This window comes from Halichoerus grypus, chromosome 9 (genome assembly GCF_964656455.1).
Source record: "Halichoerus grypus chromosome 9, mHalGry1.hap1.1, whole genome shotgun sequence".
NCBI lineage: Eukaryota > Metazoa > Chordata > Mammalia > Carnivora > Phocidae > Halichoerus > Halichoerus grypus.
This window is the reverse complement of record NC_135720.1, coordinates 130347852-130365816: the sequence shown is the minus strand read 5'-3', so window position 1 is coordinate 130365816 and position 17965 is coordinate 130347852. Positions and strand designations below refer to the sequence as shown.

General features: G+C 36.2%; 1 long non-coding RNA gene across 1 annotated transcript in view; it reads left to right on the top strand.

Moving 5' to 3' along the window:
* Positions 1-17564, top strand: part of LOC118520024 (uncharacterized) — a 65107-nt gene extending 47543 nt beyond the window's left edge. Inside the window, exons 2-5 of the long non-coding RNA XR_004909484.2 lie at positions 1697-1768; positions 3665-3754; positions 9524-9650; positions 16820-17564. This is a non-coding gene — a long non-coding RNA (uncharacterized LOC118520024). The remainder of the gene's footprint in view (positions 1-1696; positions 1769-3664; positions 3755-9523; positions 9651-16819) is intronic.
* The last annotated feature ends 401 nt before the right edge of the window (positions 17565-17965 follow it).

Below are 17965 nucleotides of genomic sequence, written 5' to 3'. Positions count from 1 at the left end.
GAATTGCTAACACTTTTGAATATCTTTGGCAAACAAGCAGGCAGAACTCACCCACATCTTCTATAGTAGGAGAAACATAACAAAGGTGGGTTTTCTGAGAGCCTAGAGTTTCCAGAAAGAATGAAGTGCTTACCTTTACTAAGCTTGAACACATATGCGCCTGGTAGAATTAAAGAGAAAACACACATCTTCCATCCATCCATCATTTTTAGAAAAGCAAAACTGCTACATTATTAAGGTCATTTAAAAAAGATTGTTACATATTCTTTTTTTTATTAAGTTCAATTAGCCAACGTATAGTACATCATTAGTTTTTGATGTAGTGTTCAATAATTCATCAGTTGCGTATAACACCCAGTGCTCATCACATCACGTGTCTTCCTTAATGCCCATCACCCAGTTACCGCATCCCCTCAGCCACCTCCCTTCTGCAACCCTCAATTTGTTTCCTGGAGTCCAGAGTCTCTCATGGTTTGTCTCCCTCTCTGATTTCTTCCCATTCAGTTTTCCCTTCCTTCCCCTGTGGTCCTCTGTGCAATTCCTTATGTTCCACATATGAGTGAAACCATATGATAATTATCTTTCTCTGATTGACTTATTTCACTCATGTATTCTTTTAAGACAATTGTCCCCAATAGTTTTCTTTGAGAATGACACCCGGGCAATTTAGGGGTCTTTTGTTTATTTTTGCCTTCTCTCCTTGAACTGTGAAATCAGAAGACATGTGGAGTGGAGGAAAACCACGGAGGTGAATCCAGCCGACGTGGGCAACTGTCACTGGAGCTTGTTGCCTTCAAACAGGAAGTTGTTTTTTCCCCATTGCACCAGAAAAAGAGCAATGCAAGCAAGCTCAATGGCAAGGCTATTCCAGACATACTAAATTACTAAAAATTTGCCTTGCTTGCTTTCCAGGTTGTCCTAATAGTGAAAACATTTGAAAAAACAATGAAAGAGAAATTAAATCTCTATGGTTATTTGAAAAAAGAAACTCTTAAAAATTTTTATTTAGCTGCTGACAATATGAATGGTAAAGAAATCTATTAATAATGAAGTATTCTGAACACAAAATATACTTCTCAAATATCCAGAAAAGAATCCATAATCCCAGTCTTCATTATATTAAAGTTAGAATACAATATGGATGAATCAGTATTTTCTTAAGAGATGTAGTCAGGTTCCAAATGCCTCTCTAAGATATAATTTTTTGTGCATTCTTTCAAATTGAGTTTCTCAAGTAAATATAAGTGATTTGTTTGCCTAGACATGGGTTTCTAACATATATTGGGTTAAAACTCCATCCCTTTCTTTCCTTCACATTTTATTGTATTTTTATAACATGCAGAAAATTTTCAACGATACAGAAAAGTTGAAAGAATTTTATAACAAACACTGAATATGCACCAAGATTCTACCATTAAATTTTACTGTACTCACTTTATCACCTATCTGTCCGCTCCTGTAACCCTCTAGAATATCACCATCCACATAGAAAGTTTGCTCATGCCATTCCCGATAAATCTCACTTCCTCTCCATAAAGGCAGCCTAGCTTGTCATCTACCTTAGATGTAAAATTCACATTTAAATGCTGCTTAATGACGTCTTGAATGCTTATATCATTTTGAAGTAGTTAGAAATTTACATAATCCTTCTGATTTTTGAAAGCAATCTGTCTTAAATGCGTATTCTGTTTTCTAGACAAATCAGAGCCCTCATTCCATGGAGAATCACCAACTTCAAATAGAACATATCTGGGTGGCATCACTTTGGGTGAGAAACTTCAACTCTTTGGGGGTCAATTCTTCATTTGTAAAGTGGAGATAGAAAGACTAACCTTAAACTTGCCTCAGGAATGTTGTAAAGATGAGAAAGAGAAGCAGTTACAACGTCCATAGCAATGTACAATATTCTCCTTATCTGCAGCAATCAGACAAATCGAATTATTAATGGCAGGTTGCAGGTGCAGCCTTAGAGATCATGTACCTTCGTAAATAAACATTATGAGCTTTATTTCCTGGAAAATTTGGTAGAATTACATAATTGGTTCAGTGTGCTGTAGTCTCATTTTTCTCCTTAAAGGCATTTAAATTCTCACACTGACAAAGCATGGGGAATGACTCTTTTCAGCAGTGGTCTTTAATAATAGTGTATTCTACTAACTCAAGTCAATTTTCTTTACTTAATTTTTATTGTTAATTAAATGGTGGTTTACAAATAAAATAAAAGAACATTGAGGCCTTTCCCCTATATCCTAGCATAAGTCATTTTTGAATTCTTGCCTCAAAACATCCACAAAAAGAATTGACAGCTGACCTTCATGATCCAAAGCAATTTCCACCCTGCTAAGCTATTTTGAGTATCAAGCACATAAAGCATTCCAGACAAAAGGCAATCAGAAAGTGAATAAAATAACTATTTTGTGTCTATAAAATATCCAAATAAACAGCTTTGATGAATTTTTTATTTCTCAAGTGGTTATCCTGCTGATGGTATATATCTATAAATAATTATGAATGCTATAGCAGTGATTTCAACTTGAGATATTCAATATGAAAATCATGTTAATTGAAATTAAAATTTAATAAATGTTTACTATCTGCTTGAAGGCCCATATCATACTGTTCTTTAGGATGGAGAAAACTGAAGCAACCTAAATTTCCAATTGCAAGAGAAAGACTAAGTAATTTATGGGACGTCATACAATAGGATATTATTTGGCCAGCACATTCATAGTAAACTCTGTGTAATATGCTTACAAGTCAGCATGGAAAAGGGTAGGAACATACGCATTATAATATTAATACTGTTTGGGGCAAGATCATGGGATTATAATGTTTTTAATATTTTGATTTTCAAATTTCTTTCTTAAACTGCTTTGATTTATTTCTCTCAAGTTAACCACAATGCTTGCAATAAACTGCATGGTATTAAAGATGTCCCCATTTTAATTTTTTCTAATTACAAAATAATATGAGTTTTATTGAAAATACAAACACTATAGACATGCATAATTTAGAAAATAAGATGGTATATTTAACATGCTGTTTTAAAACTCCCTTTTTCTTTATGCTACATCTCGGACAGTGACTCATGCCAATTCATTATCTACCCATGTCATTTTAAAAAATGACTCCACAGTATGTCATTGTATGGATAGAACAGAATTTACTTGTCAAACCTTATTTTTACTATTTGAAGCCATGCAGTGAAACATCACTTTATATATCTTTAATTTCTGTGAGTACTTCTAGAGATTCAATTCCTAAACACGGAATTGTCTTTTTATAAAGAATGGAAAATAGAATGTTGGAAAAGATCAATTCTCAATAACAGCAACACAGAGCAAAAAAGCAACTACTATAATTCACATAAAATACTTAGAAAGAAATTTAACAAGGTATAAATAGACAAAAAATATTACGAGATGCTACTGAGGAGCATGTATTAATAAAGGGAGACACATACTTTTTCTTAGCCAGAAAGACTCAATGTTATAAAAATATCATTAATATGTGATTTAAACTAGAAATTAAATTCACCAGGGAGATGTGGTTTCATTCACAATAGCTTTATGGTAAATGCTGAAATCTCTTGGAGGCAAGTCTCATTTAATTACTCTTCTCTTTCAGGATTTTACTGGCTGTTTTCCTTTCTTTCTAATTCCAGGTGAAATTTAGACTTGTCCTACGAACTCCTAAAAACATGTTGCTGGAGTTTTAACTACAATTACACGGAATTTATTAAGTTTATTTCCAGGTAATCCATGATTTTTAGTTCTGTTCTTGTGAATTTTTTTTCTTGTCTTTTTCCTAAAGTTGGTGTTTCAACACTAAGCTTATTCAACATAATTTCATCATGTTCACAAAGCATCCATTACTCTGATAATTTTTTTTTTTTTTTTTTTAAAGATTTTATTTATTTATTTGAGACAGAGAGAATGAGAGCACATGAGATGGGGGAGGGTCAGAGGGAGAAGCAGGCTCCCTGCCGAGCAGGGAGCCCAATGCGGGACTCGATCCAGGGACTCCAGGATCATGACCTGAGCCGAAGGCAGTCGCCCAACCAACTGAGCCACCCAGGCGCCCCCATTACTCTGATAATTTTAACAAACGGGAAAGGGTGATGACTTTTTCCATTTTGGTAGCTCTTGAGATAATCATCATTTCCCATTGGGCCTATTATATTAGTTGGATGGTAAAGGACCAAATAAAAGGGAAACAAATAGAAAAGCAAGATGGGGAGAGGAGGTAGAAAGAACACTGAGGAGCAATCAAAAGATCTAAGTGCAAATCCTGGATTTACCTTTAACTGGCATTGACTTTGGGCTCCTCTGTCAAACTCTGTGTCTTAATTTTCTTTTAGCTTTATGGTCATCTAATTTCTTCTTCTTCTTCTTCCTTTTTTTTTTTTTTTTTTTTGAAGTTTTTATTTTTAAATAATCTCTACACCCAAGGTGGGGCTCAAACTTACAACCCTGAGTGGTAAGTTCAAGAGTCACTTGCTCCACAGACCAGCCAGGCGCCCCTAATTTATTCTTTATTAGGTTAAAAACACAGTGTTTTATTAGGTGCCAGCCAGGGTACCAAGAGCTTGGAAATCAGCTCCCTGAAGAGTCAACAGAGTATTCAAGTAACTCGGTCTTTAATTTCCGATTTCTCGTGTCAACGTTGCTGGTCTTTGGGTATCCTAACTAGAGGTCAGTTTACATCTCTGGGTTGTGGTTTTGCAAGTCCTGGATCAGGTTTGTGTGTCCAGGGTGCTGTTGGTGGGAGGAGCCTGGCTTACTTCTTCCTCCAAATGGGCTTATTCTCCGCCCCAGTTTTCTCCTCCTTGGAATGTGGGTATTCTCCATTTAACCTTCTGTGATTCTCTGACCTGGATGTAGGCGCACATTTGACCAAGCATCGGAGAGAATCAGAAATGTGATGTTCTTGGAATCAGCGGTTCTCATGCTTTAATGTGCCTGAGAATCACCTGGGATCTTGATAAAAGTAGGTCTGAGGTGGGACCCAGGGCTCTGCACTTCTCCTAAGCTCTCAGGTGAGGGCTGCGCCCCTGTGCCAGAAACCACGTTTTAAGTAGCAAGGGGCTAAATCATTCTAACGAAGGATGGAGAACGACATGTTCTCTAAGCAGAATAGCCTGCTCGGGCAATCTTGCCACAGCTGGTCTGAGTCACCTAATTGAGCAGCAACAGGTCAAAAATATTGCTACCGATGGTGTCCAAGTTAATTTTTAAAACTCTTTTTCTAGTCAATATTTAGTATGATAAAAGATAAAAATTGACATCGGAAATCATAAGCTAGGGGTGCCTGGGTGGCTCAGCCGGTTAAGCAGCTGCCTTCAGCTCAGGTCATGATACCAGGGTCCTGGGATCGAGCCCCACATCGGGCTCCCTGCTCAGCTCCCTCTGCTGCTCTACCTGCTTGTGTGCACTCTCTCCCTCTCTCTCTGTCAAATGAATAAAATCTTAAAAAAAAAAAAAAGAAATCATATAAAGTATCCTAAATAATGTGTATCACCTAAATGTCAATGTATGATTTTTGAAGATGCTGTAATATCATTATACTAATTTTGGTATAAAAATTTATTTAAGAATAGTGTTCTGGAAACTGAAGAGGAAATAAAGTACAAAATAAGGACAAAAAAAATATATAATCAATTCCTTTCGTGTCATTCAAATGGCCTTGGAGCATTTTCTTCCCCTCCCTGGCAAAATGACTCAATACCTAACGGCTCCTGCTGTCATATATCTCAAAGAGGGTAATCAAGAACGAGGTTTTAGGCAATCATCACTAGGCAAATCATCATTAGGCAAAGGAAAAAAATAGTGGAAAAAACCCAAACACCCACATGTTTGCCGAACAGCCAGAGTGGAGAAACCAGGGAACCTCTCTGAGGATACAAATGTATCCTTTGCCTTTACCATTACCCCAATTTTAATTTTGTAATTTCCCCCAATTTTATTTTATTTTATTTTATTTTCATAGAAATTGGGGTGCTTATGATTAATGATTTGGCCAGCTCTGACAATAACATAGAGTAAAAATTATCTCAAATTCTAATCTATATCTAATCTAATTCTATATCCAGATATAACCCTTGCTAATATCTTGAAGAACTTACTTCTGTGTCTGTCTGACTCCACACATGCACACACACACACACCATATTTAATTTTACATAACTAAATTCATTCTTCACATTGTATTGCAAATTGACTGTTTTTACAAAAATGAGTTTACCTATCCATTATCCATAAGTCTTTTTTTTAAAGATTTTATTTATTTGTCAGAGAGAGACAGAGAGCACAAGCAGGGGGAGCGGCAGATGGAGAAGCAGACTCCCTGCTGAGCAAGGAGCCTGACGTAAGACTCGATCCCAGGATCCCGGGATCATGACCTGAGCCGAAGGCAGACCCTTAACCGACTGAGCCACTTAGGCATCCCCATCCATAAGTCTTAATCAATACTAGCACTTTTTAAAAATAAAAAAAGATTTTATTTATTTATTTTAGACGGGGACGGGGGAAGGAGAGGAAGAGAATCTCAAGCAGACTCCACGCTGAGTGTAGAGCCCAATGCAGGGCTCCATCTCACGACCCTGAGATCAGGGCTAGAGCTGAAAGCAAGAGTCAGATGCTTAACCAACTGGGCCACCCAGGGGCTCCTACACTAGCACTTTAAATAGCTGCTCAAAATTTCATGGTATTTGTGCAGCAGAAGCATGTTGTTTCCCCCCCCAAAATTAGAAGATACATTTTAAAAGAGTGTTTTATTAATTTTTTATAGACCTTATTAATTATATAAACTCAAACAATATAGATAATTATAGAGCAGAGAGCCAAATATTACCCCAAATTTAACTCTCTGAAATACCTTCTTTAATATTAGATGAGCAACGTTCCTCCACATTTTTTTTTCTTTTCCTGTTGTGCAGTCACCATCTATTACCATATGATGTTATTGCAATATTATTGACTATATCCTGACCATTTTTCTATGCACATATATGTAGTTAGAAAAATAGCTAGATAAAAGAAATACATTTTTGTAAAAAATGAGATTATGCTATGCATATTAAGTAAGATTTAAAATTTAATTATAATTGAACATAGGGGAGGAAAAAAAAAAAACTGAAGTCAAACTGTATAGAATTGTTTCCATACATAAAAAATATTACTTCCAGGATCCATCCCTTAACTTTCTGTGGGAACTTGGGCAAGTTACTTAACATTTTCCATGCCTCGGATTTCTCATCTGTAAAATAGGATTTATGGTACCTAAATCATAGGATGTTGTGAGGCTAAGAAGAGATAATATAAAGAAAACATTTAAAACAGTGCCTAGAATATAGTGATTCATAAATGTCAGTTATTTTTATATTAGCTCAATTATATAGATTTATTTCAAGGAAAGTTGGTTATGAAAAATATCAGAGATGGAGTCATGTTTTTGGGTTAGGTCCATTTTTGAAAAAATTCCATAGCTTTCTGCTGGGAAAGGTGGAGGAATTTATCACGTTTTCTCCCCCTCCCTCCCACCTTCTTCCCAATCACATTCTGACTTCTATTTTATTATTTTTATTTAGCTAAGAGTTTTAACATCTCATTCTGTTCTACACTCATGATTTTAACAGTTGTGTTTTTTTTTTTTTTTTAACGTGGAGCCCAACATGGGGCTTGAACTCAGCAAGGGCCTATGGGCGCACTACCCCATGACTATTTCCTGAGTAAGAATGTTGGTCTGTTAGTTTAATACTTGAGCATACATTTAAGCTGAGTATTGTATTCTTCAGTAGTGCATTCTCAGATTTTTATAAATGTTTTTATATTTTCCCCTGGAATTCAGCAACAGTTATTTCTTATCTCTGTAAGTAAACTGCATTTCCTCTGGATGACTGAAGATTTCTTTTCCTTCATTATACTTAATTTCCAGGATCTTCTTTGTGACATGTCTTGATGTAGATCTATTAAAATAAATCTTTTACAGAAGACAAAATATCTCTGTGTTCTGCAGATTTAATCCTTTCTATACTTAGGGAAATTTTCTTCTATTATATAAAAAAAAAAAAAACTAATCGTGAAGACTGTCTTATATCCAGGTGTAGTTCCAGGGTCCCCAAGACCACCTTCATCGGAAGAATTCACAGAATGTGGCAAAGCTGTTATTTGTTAGTTACAGCAAAAGGATGCAGATTAAAATCAGCAAAAGGAAGAGGCGCATAGGACAGCATCTCAGACCAGATGAGAGCTTCCAGTTGTCCTCTCCCAGGGGAGTCATGCAATCAGGGTCCACCAATCCCAGCAACACTGTGTGCCAACATGCATGAAGTATTGCCAAACAGGAAAGCTCCACCATGCCCTGGAATTCAGGGTTTCACTACGGCCAGGCACACAGGCACGACTGATGACCCACATGGCTGACCTTTATCTCCAGCTTCTCCAGAAGTCAAGCTGATACCGCACGTCCAAGGCCTCTAGATAATAAACACACTCTTTCCGGGAAAGGCATTCTAAGCATGTATGGGTTACTTCTCAGGAGCTAGTCAAGGGTCAAATCTTTCTTTGGTCAATGTTAATCCTTACTGCACAACAGGAAACTGAACACACATACAGGTAGACTGGAGTGGTCGTAGATGGATGGATAGAGATTTAATTTAAGAACATTAATAAAACAAAGACCTATGTACCCAGCACTTACCACCCAGATTAAGAAATAGAATCTGTTACTTTTTCATTTTCTCAGCTGAATTACTCTTTCTCTCCACTAGAGATAACCACTATTCTGACTTTTGTGTTGACAATTCTCTCTCTCTCTCTCTTTATCTGCCTGCTCTTAGTTTTGAAAATCTGCGAGCAAATACAAACCTAGTGATGTTAGGAAAGGGCTCACTGATGAAGAAAACATAAGCTGAACATTCTGTTTCACATTCTAGCTTCAGCTTCCCTAGAATTAACAATTGCCTCCTTTGGAGAAATATGTGGACAAGGTCACAACAGAATTCTGGAAAACACAGGGCTTACCAAGGTGGGGCATCTGGCAGGCATGGACTGTGAGCCAGGTTCTGGATCTCTGACAAAAATATGGTCAGAGAGATTAGGCTACTTTGTAATTTTTACTTCCCAGTTTATATAGTATAGATATTTATTGCTCACCATATATTCATGTGGTCTGCCACATTTCCTAGAACCATTGTGGTTAGAGTAGGGTCATTTTTCTAGCTCTTGCCAATGTGCTTGGAGTGTGGGAGATGTATCTTGTTTCTGGGAGTGGTTGAAGAGTGGTTGCTAAACCGACTCTCTTTTAACCCTCCACAGCAAATGTGAGAACAAGATATTAAGAATCAGAGTGTTTATTAATATAAGCCTGGGTGCTCTGTGACTTTGGGAGCACGATTTCCATCTTGAGGCACATTGGACATGTAGTATGGGAGGGATAGGTCCCCAAAGCCTGAGAGTTAATTTGTTACCCAGCATAATCATGGATACTCTGATTAACACATCTCATTATGGCTTACTTTTAGCTCCCAAGTAAAGGTGAATGAAGTGCACTTCTGTGGTCCGAAATGAGTGTCTTTAGATGATCGAATATTGGAGCATGGATGGAAGAGCAGAAATTTCCACAGCACGTGGTTACACAATCCAAAACATGTAAGCATCTGGAGCAGACACATCCAGGCGTTTTGGGTTAGATGGCAGAAGGGCTCTGGGTGAAGACTGCTTTTCATATATTTGTTGCTTGTCTTGCTACTTCAGACTGGATTGTTGCCTTCTGATCTAGGGCATAACTATAATTTGAGATTTCCCTTTTCCTTGGGAATTCCCTGGGAATTCTCTTTGCCTCTCTCTGGCATTGGATGACCCATTTCTCTATCCCTTGTTGTCTTCTTAGTTGATATGCTCATTTCAAGGAGCGCATCCTCCGGAAGCTTCTTGTTGAAGGGTGTACTACTTTTTTTGAGATATTTTATGCCAGAAATATCTTTATCTTACCCTCTTGCTTGATTGCAGTTTGGTTAACTATAGAATTCTAGATTGGAGATATTTACCTTCAGAATATTGAGAGCATTGCTGCATTTCTTCATGGTTCTGGTTGCTGCTGAGAAGTGGGATGCCATTCAGATTTCTGATTCTTATTATTTAATTTTTCCTCCATTGGAAGTCTATAGAATCTTCTTTTTGTCCTTGGTATTCTGAAATGTGGCAACAAAATACCTTGGTTGCATCTATTCTCATCCATTATACTGGAAACCTGGCCAATCATTTTTTGAATGCTTTAATTAAATACAATTTGCCTATAAACAACTTTACTGAGATATAATTTACCTACCATGCAATTCACCCATTTAAAGTATACAACTAAATGCTTTTTAGTATTTTCAAAGAATTGTGCCATTATTACCATAATCAAATTTAGAATATTTGTATTACCCCCCAAAAGAAACCCCATAGCTATCAACACTAACTCCAACCTGAACTCCCAGCAGTAGGCATCACTGATCTACTTGTGATGGCTCTGTGGATTTGCCTTTTCTGGACATTTCAGATAAATGAATTGATACAGTTATATAACTTTTCCTGACTGACTTCTTTCACTTAGCATAATGGTTTCAAGATACATTCGTTTTGCAGCATGTATCAGTATTTCCCTTATTTTCATTGTAGAATAATATTCCATTGTATGTATATATCACAATTTGTTTAGCTGTTCATCAACTGACGGGTATTTGGATTTTCCCACAGGTTAGCTAGTGTGAAAAATTTATAATTTATGTACAAGAGTTTGTGTAGACATATGTTTTCAGTTCTCTTGTGTATATACCAGGAGCAGAATTGCTGGGTCATGCAGTAACTCTATATTTAACCTTTTGAGGAACTGTTAGATTATTTTCCAAAGCAGCTACATTATTTTGCATTCCCACCAGCAATGTATGAGGGTTCCAATTTCTCCACATCCCTGCCTATACCTGTTATTGCCTGTCCTTTTGATTTTGCCCATCCTTCTGAGTGGTATCTCACTATGGTTTTGATTTGCATCTGCATGATAGCCAATAATGTTGAGACTTTTTCATGTATGTGTTAACCATTTGTATATCTTCTTTGGAAGACTATTTTTGTATGAGGTTATTTGTCTTTTCATAACATATAATTTTTATTTGGTGATGTATGTCTTTCTGTTCTGGAATATTTTTTCTCTTTTTTTTTTAAAGGTTTATTTATTTGAGAGAGAGAGAGAGAGGAGGGGGATGGGCAGAGGGAGAGAATCTTTCAAGCAGACTCCCTGCTGAATGTGGAACCCCATGTGGGGCTTGATCCCAGAACCCATGAGATCATGACCTGAGCCAAAACTGAGAGTTGGATGCTTAACCAACTGAGCCACCCAGGCACCTCTGTTCTGGGATATTTTCTTAAATCATTTTACTGATGATTTCCTCTGCTCACTTGTCTTTATTCTATCTTTCTGAAGTAACAATTTATTACAGCGTTAGATTCATAGATTGGCTTTCTGATTTTCTTACCTTCTTTCTTATTCTCTTGTCTTTCTGCAGTATTTTATGGAGAACTTCCTCACTTATATTTTCCAATTTGTCTATTGAATTTTTCAGTTTTTGTTTTTGCGTTTTCTGTTTCTAAAAGCTTTTGCTTCTTTGAAATCTCCTTTTAAAAGAGCATCCTAATTTTGTTTCAAGAATGCATTAGTTTTCCTTATCTCTGAGGATATTAGTAATACCATCTTTAAAAATTTTTTTCCTACATAGTTTTCCCAGTTTTCTCTAATTTGGGTTTTTCTTTTTTCTTTTCCTGTTGTTGTTGGTTTGTTTGTTTTGCCTCTTTCATGTTAGAGGTTTCCTTTTGTTCCTGTAATTCTGGGTTGTCTGTTTATGATTGAGATGAGTTACTAAAACTGACTGGAAGCGCTGAGTTCATGGGGTGCATTTGTGGTATTTGAGCTTCATTATAGGATGAACTTAATGGACTTTTTGTTGAGAATCTCCAAATATGAGTGTCTTTAAATATGTCCTCTTGAACTGCTTAGTGTCCCAAATCTCTCCTTCTACTTGGAGGGTAAACATCCAAATGCCATCATTCTGGGAGCCAAAGTCAGGGGAACTGGGGTAGAGTGCTGGTGGTTGTCTCAGCAGTTAGAAATCAGTATGCATATAGCCACTGAATCTAAATATCCAGATGATAAATCCCAAGGCTTAGAATGAGATGGGAAAGGATACTAAGAAGCTAACTTCTATGAGAAAAACTCAGTTCGGCATCTCTTTCTGTTACCCACAGTTCTAGAGGGATCTGAGGCTGCCAGCTTTTGAGATTTCTCTAAAGCAAACTGTGTTGACCCTCAGCTCTCTTGACTGCTTGAGATTTAGCTTTCTTGTATTTGCCAAATTGGTTACTATTGGTCCATTTGCTTTTCAGCCTCCCAAATTATGTTACAGTTTTTCCTTCTTTGTTCTCTCTGAAGTTATTATGATTATAATTGTTTTTATTATTACTCTGTGGTTATAGTTGGACATTAGGATAGCAGAAAATTACCTGGACCTATTACATATTTAAACAGTTTTTTTTGGTTATTTTATTTGTTTTTTTCTACCTCAGGGATAGGAACTATCTTGACGATAGATGGTGTTTGTCTATCTTTTGTATCTATTATCTTCTTTCTAATTATCTTAACTGTTTGCCCATTTCCTCAGCATTTATTATAATTATCTCAAAGGCTTTTGTCCTTGTCAGTAATTTAATTTTCAGCCATGGTTAATCTGCTCCTTAAGGTTCTAATTTATTTATTTATTAGCTAGGTAATGGTGAGTTTTTTGTTGTCCATTTGTTTCCTTGGCTGGAAAGAATTTTCCCATTCCCTCTTATTATGTGGTTTTATGATTTTAACTGTGTCCTTGGTTTATATATTTATATTCTTTTAAAGCTTTTCTGTGACATGAGACACTGACTGGAAATTTTTGTCTGTCCCTCAGTTCATGACTTCTTTTATTGTTGTTCCTTTTCTTTTATTCGTGGTTAAGGTGGGCCACTCTGTCCACACAATATAAATTAACATTCATACTGTTCTTAATGCTTTCATTAACAATTTTTTTCCCTTGAATTTTTCCTGACTCACCTGTTTACTGCCAATCTGGGCATACCTAAAAGGGAAATTGGTATTATTGGGAATTTTCAGGATTTTATGACATTTTGTTCACTGATATGACTTCTGAGAGGTAGTTGTGGTTTCAGGAGAACTTTTAGTTTCTTGGTTGCCTTTTTTTTTTTTTTTTAAGTTTATTTGCCCTTTCTATGCTTGATTGCTGCTGGTAATTGTTTTACATTAATTTTTTTTTACTTTCTTATATTAGCAAACATTGATAGACTGCCAGATATATGGTTAAGAAAAAATAATGCATTCAATAGCTATCTTAATAGTATTAATGGAAGGATATTATGGTCTGGCTTCATGTTGACATTTTAACCCAGATATTTCATTCTCTTTCCTACTGTTTGGCCACTTCGGTACTTTTTAATAGATCTCTGTTTCCAACGGGATTAATCTTAAGATAAGGAGTAGCCCGAAGACAACCAGTTTCCCATTTTTTATACTTTATGCACTTGGTGGTTCCCCTCACATTTTTTAGGGTTCAAATTCCTAGAATATAATCTTTAAATGTAGAGTTCTTGTTAAAACTTCTCAGTCTCATTTTTATGTAAATGTCAGATATTAACTCAAAGTGTGGTTTCCTCTAATGGAATTTTCTCTTTTTTCCTTCTTTTTAATTAAAAAAAATAGATTGTGAGTTATAATTTGCCAATGGTATATTAACTTGTTTCTCACAAACCTTCTTTGAAAATAGATAGGAAAACTGGAGAGCAAAGATTTGTGTACTCCAGGAACCACCCCCCCTCAAAAAAAAAACTAAGCCAGGGCGCCTGGGTGGCTCAGATGGTTAAGCATCTGCCTTCGGCTCAGGTCATGATCCCAGGGTCTTGGGATCAAGTCCCACATCGGGCTCCCTGCTCAGCGGGGAGTCTTCTTCTCCCTCTCCCTCTGCCTCTCCCCTTGCTTGTCTCTCTCTCTCTCTCAGATGAATAAATAAAATCTTAAAAAAAACCCAAAAAACTAAGCCCAGAGTCAGAGAGTTGGTCTTTCAAAGCATTTGCCAATTTTCAAAGACAATAAGCTATGTCAAAAGGTTGGGAAGCTGAGTAGAGCTGTCAACAGGAATGAGGTTATAAAAATTGGAATTCAATGTCCACTAATATGAGGGAGCTGGTTCACAAAAGTCTCAGACTTTTGGTTGGGATTCTCCAAAGTGAAGGTAAAGGAGGGACTGGGATACTGGAAATAGAACATTCCTTATAGAGAGTTAAGTCCAGTTTTAGATCATCTCAATTCCTAATCCAAAAAGTGAATCTTGGATTACTAATTTGTCTAGCATAGCTGCCTGCAAGAACCTAAATTACATTTTCTCTGGAGAAAGGTAATATTATCTAGAGTCTCAAAACACCTCTACAGTTTTTCATAGGGAATATTTGGCTCTAGTCAAAAATTATAAGGCATGTGAAAGGATAAGACCTGACCAAAAATCAATAGAAGAAGTGGAAAAATAGATACCCAGATACAGATAATGGAGTTATCAGGGACTTCAAAATACATAAAATATGTTTAAGGCATTAAAATAAATAAATGAGAATTCTGGGGAAACTATAAAAAGACTCAAATGGAGATTCCAGAACTGAAAAACGTAATCTGCAAACTCAATGGATGTTTTAACAGCAGATTGCAAATGGATAAAGATAGAATAAGTAACCTTGAAGGTAAGATAGAAGAAAATATCCATACTGAAGCCCAAAGAAATAAAAGGATAGAAAATACAGAAAAGAGTAAAAGAGACATAGAAGATATGATAATAAAGTCTAACATGTGTGATTGGTGTGCCAGAAGAGAAAAGAAAGAGAATGGGATGGTTGTATTATTTGAAGAGAAGTGGCTGAGAATTTTTAACTGATGAAAGACATCAAACTAGGGGCGCCTGGGTGGCTCAGTCCTTAAGCGTCTGCCTTCGGCTCAGGTTATGATCCCAGGGTCCTGGGATCGAGCCCCACGTTGGACTCCCTGCTCCATGGGAAGCCTGCTTCTCTCTCTCCCCCTCCCCCTGCTTGTGTTCCCTCTCTCGCTGTGTCTCTCTCTGTCGAATAAATAAATAAAATCTTAAAAAAAAAAAAAAGAAAGACATCAAACTATATATTCAAGAGGTGCTAAGAACTCTAAGAAGGTTAAATTTAAAACACATCTTATCTACGCCCATCATACCAAGCAACTGAAAACAAAGAGGACATCTAAAATCACCCAGAAGAATAAAAAAAAATAATGCTCATGTGTTGTTTAAAAAATACGACAGTATTGAAACCTGAACTCTTTCCCAGTTATATTCTCAGCTTTATTTTCCTTGCCTTTTTAAAGATAAATAAGATGATGCTATACATACTATTAAGAAACTTATACTATTCTTCTCTGAACAATGTATCTTGTACATCTTTCAATGTCAGCAAATATAAACCTAGTTGTTCTTTTTGATTGCTGTAAGGTATTCCAATATGTGGATGTCTGCAATTGTTTTAACCTTACATTGATGGGGATTAAAAAAAAAAACCAAAATAGAACAAAAGATTTACACCAAAACCCAAAACAACATTAAATATTCACTTAGCACATATTGTACCTGGTACTATACTAAGTATTTAACACGCATTAACTGACATTTAAGTTGTATATTATCTCTAATTTTTTACTAATGATGCTGGTATAATTACATGTATTTCCAGAAGTACTATGTAAAATATACAGATGCACGTACATGTACACACATGGAAATACTCCCAGAGGTACCTACAAGGAAGCCTGTATCTTTCCACAGTATTTCTGGAAGTATGTCTAGCCTAAATTCCTGGAAGAAATATTATGCTGTTTTAGATTTATGCATTTAATTTTGGCAGATACTACCAAAATGTCACACACAAAATGTGTAACTGCCACAAGTTCATGCCCCGTTCAATAGTTATTTTCTGTCAAGAAAGATAGGCCTTGTGTATCTTTTTTTTTTTAAGATTTATTTATTTATTTGAGAGAGAGAGAGAGAGAGCAGAGGGAGGAGACCAGCAGACTCCCTGCTCAGCGGAGAGCCTGATGTGGGGCTTGATCCCAGGACCCTGAGATCATGACCTGAGCTGAAGGTAGCTGCTTAATTGACTGAGCCACCCAGGTGCCCCCCCCCTTTTTTCTTTCTTTAGATCTATTTATTTGAGAGAGAGAGAGAGCAGGGGGAGGGACAGAAGGAGAGGGAGAGAGTCTCTCAAGCAGACTCTTCATGGATCCTGATTTGGGGCTGGATCTCAGACCCTGAGATCACAACCTGAGCCAAAACCAAGAGTCTGACGCTCAACTGACTGACCCACCCAGGTGCCCCTAGCTGGGTTTTTCTATCACATGCAGACAAAACTATCCTATGCAAGGTTGTACCAATTTATCTACCCACCAGCATTTGATGAAAATGTCATTTCCCCACTGTATTGCTGGCACTGAATATTATGTCTTTTACATTTTGTCCTATCTAGTGGACAAAAATTATAGTTCATCTTAATTTTCACTTCTCATTGTTAGTGAGATTGATCAGCTTTTCAATATTATATCATTTTTTGTTTGTGACATAATGACTGGTATCTGTTACTTTCTATTGGGTTGTCTTTAGAGCCTAGCAGACACTTGGATTTTCAGGAGCAAGCTATATTGATTCTTATTCTCTTTTTGTGTTTCTGTTTGTATTAAGCATATGGTCATTTTGGTGTCAATTAGCACCTCTCGCAGACAGTAGGCTGAAGGAGGAAGAGAAGAGGAACTTCAATCCATCCACCTGTGGTCTTATTGCAAGAATCTCACCGCCTTCACATACATTACTTGAGCCTTTTTGGAAGTCAGACTGCAAAGTTGAATTGCTTCTCACTGAGAAATGATTTTTTTGCAACCCAAGTATAAAACTCGTGTGAAAAGAATAGGGACCAAAAGAAAAATAACATCTCCTTCACACAGAGTAGACAGAGTGTATGCGTGTGCTTGCCATAGCTACAGGCATGTTTAAAAATAATTCACATTTAAAAAAAATTGTGGTGCTTTCTAGTACTTTCTAGTATTACTGACTACTTGAAATAATTATACAAGTGTGGGTTTTACAACCACAGTACAAATGACTTTGCAGTATAAACTGAAATGTTGATAACGATTTATAGCACTTACTTAGTTGATGATATGCATGGTATAGTATGCATAGGAATAAATTACAATAAAATTTAACCACTTTTCATTTCATTTCATTTCTGTGCCCTGCCTAAATTCTACTAGTCTTCATAGCATTAATCAACAGTAAAAATAGGCACAAATAAGGATATGATTATTTTACAATTATATAAATATCCATATATCTATATGCTGGCATAGATATGCATATCTATCTATCTGTCATCTATCTATCTATCATCTATCTATCTATCAATCATCTATCTATCTATTATCTATCATCTATCTATCTATCATCTATCTATCTATCATCATCATCTATCTATCATCTATCTATTATCTATCATCTATCATCTATCTATCTATCTATCTATCATCTATCTATCTATCATCATCATCTATCTATCTATCATCTATCTATCTATTATCTATCATCTATCTATCTATCTATCTATCATCTATCTATCTATCTATCTATCTATCTATCTATCTATCATCTCCAAACCTGAGATAGTATTCCTCTAAATTATTCTTCAGTAAAAAGGTGATTTTAATCAATTCCCAGTGATAGGAATTGAAATGCTGTGCTGGGTCATCTGATGTCAACCTATTTTTGTCTGTGCTTTAACCAGCTGCCTTATTTAACTTTTTATGACTTCACATATTTTTTATCAGTATTCTT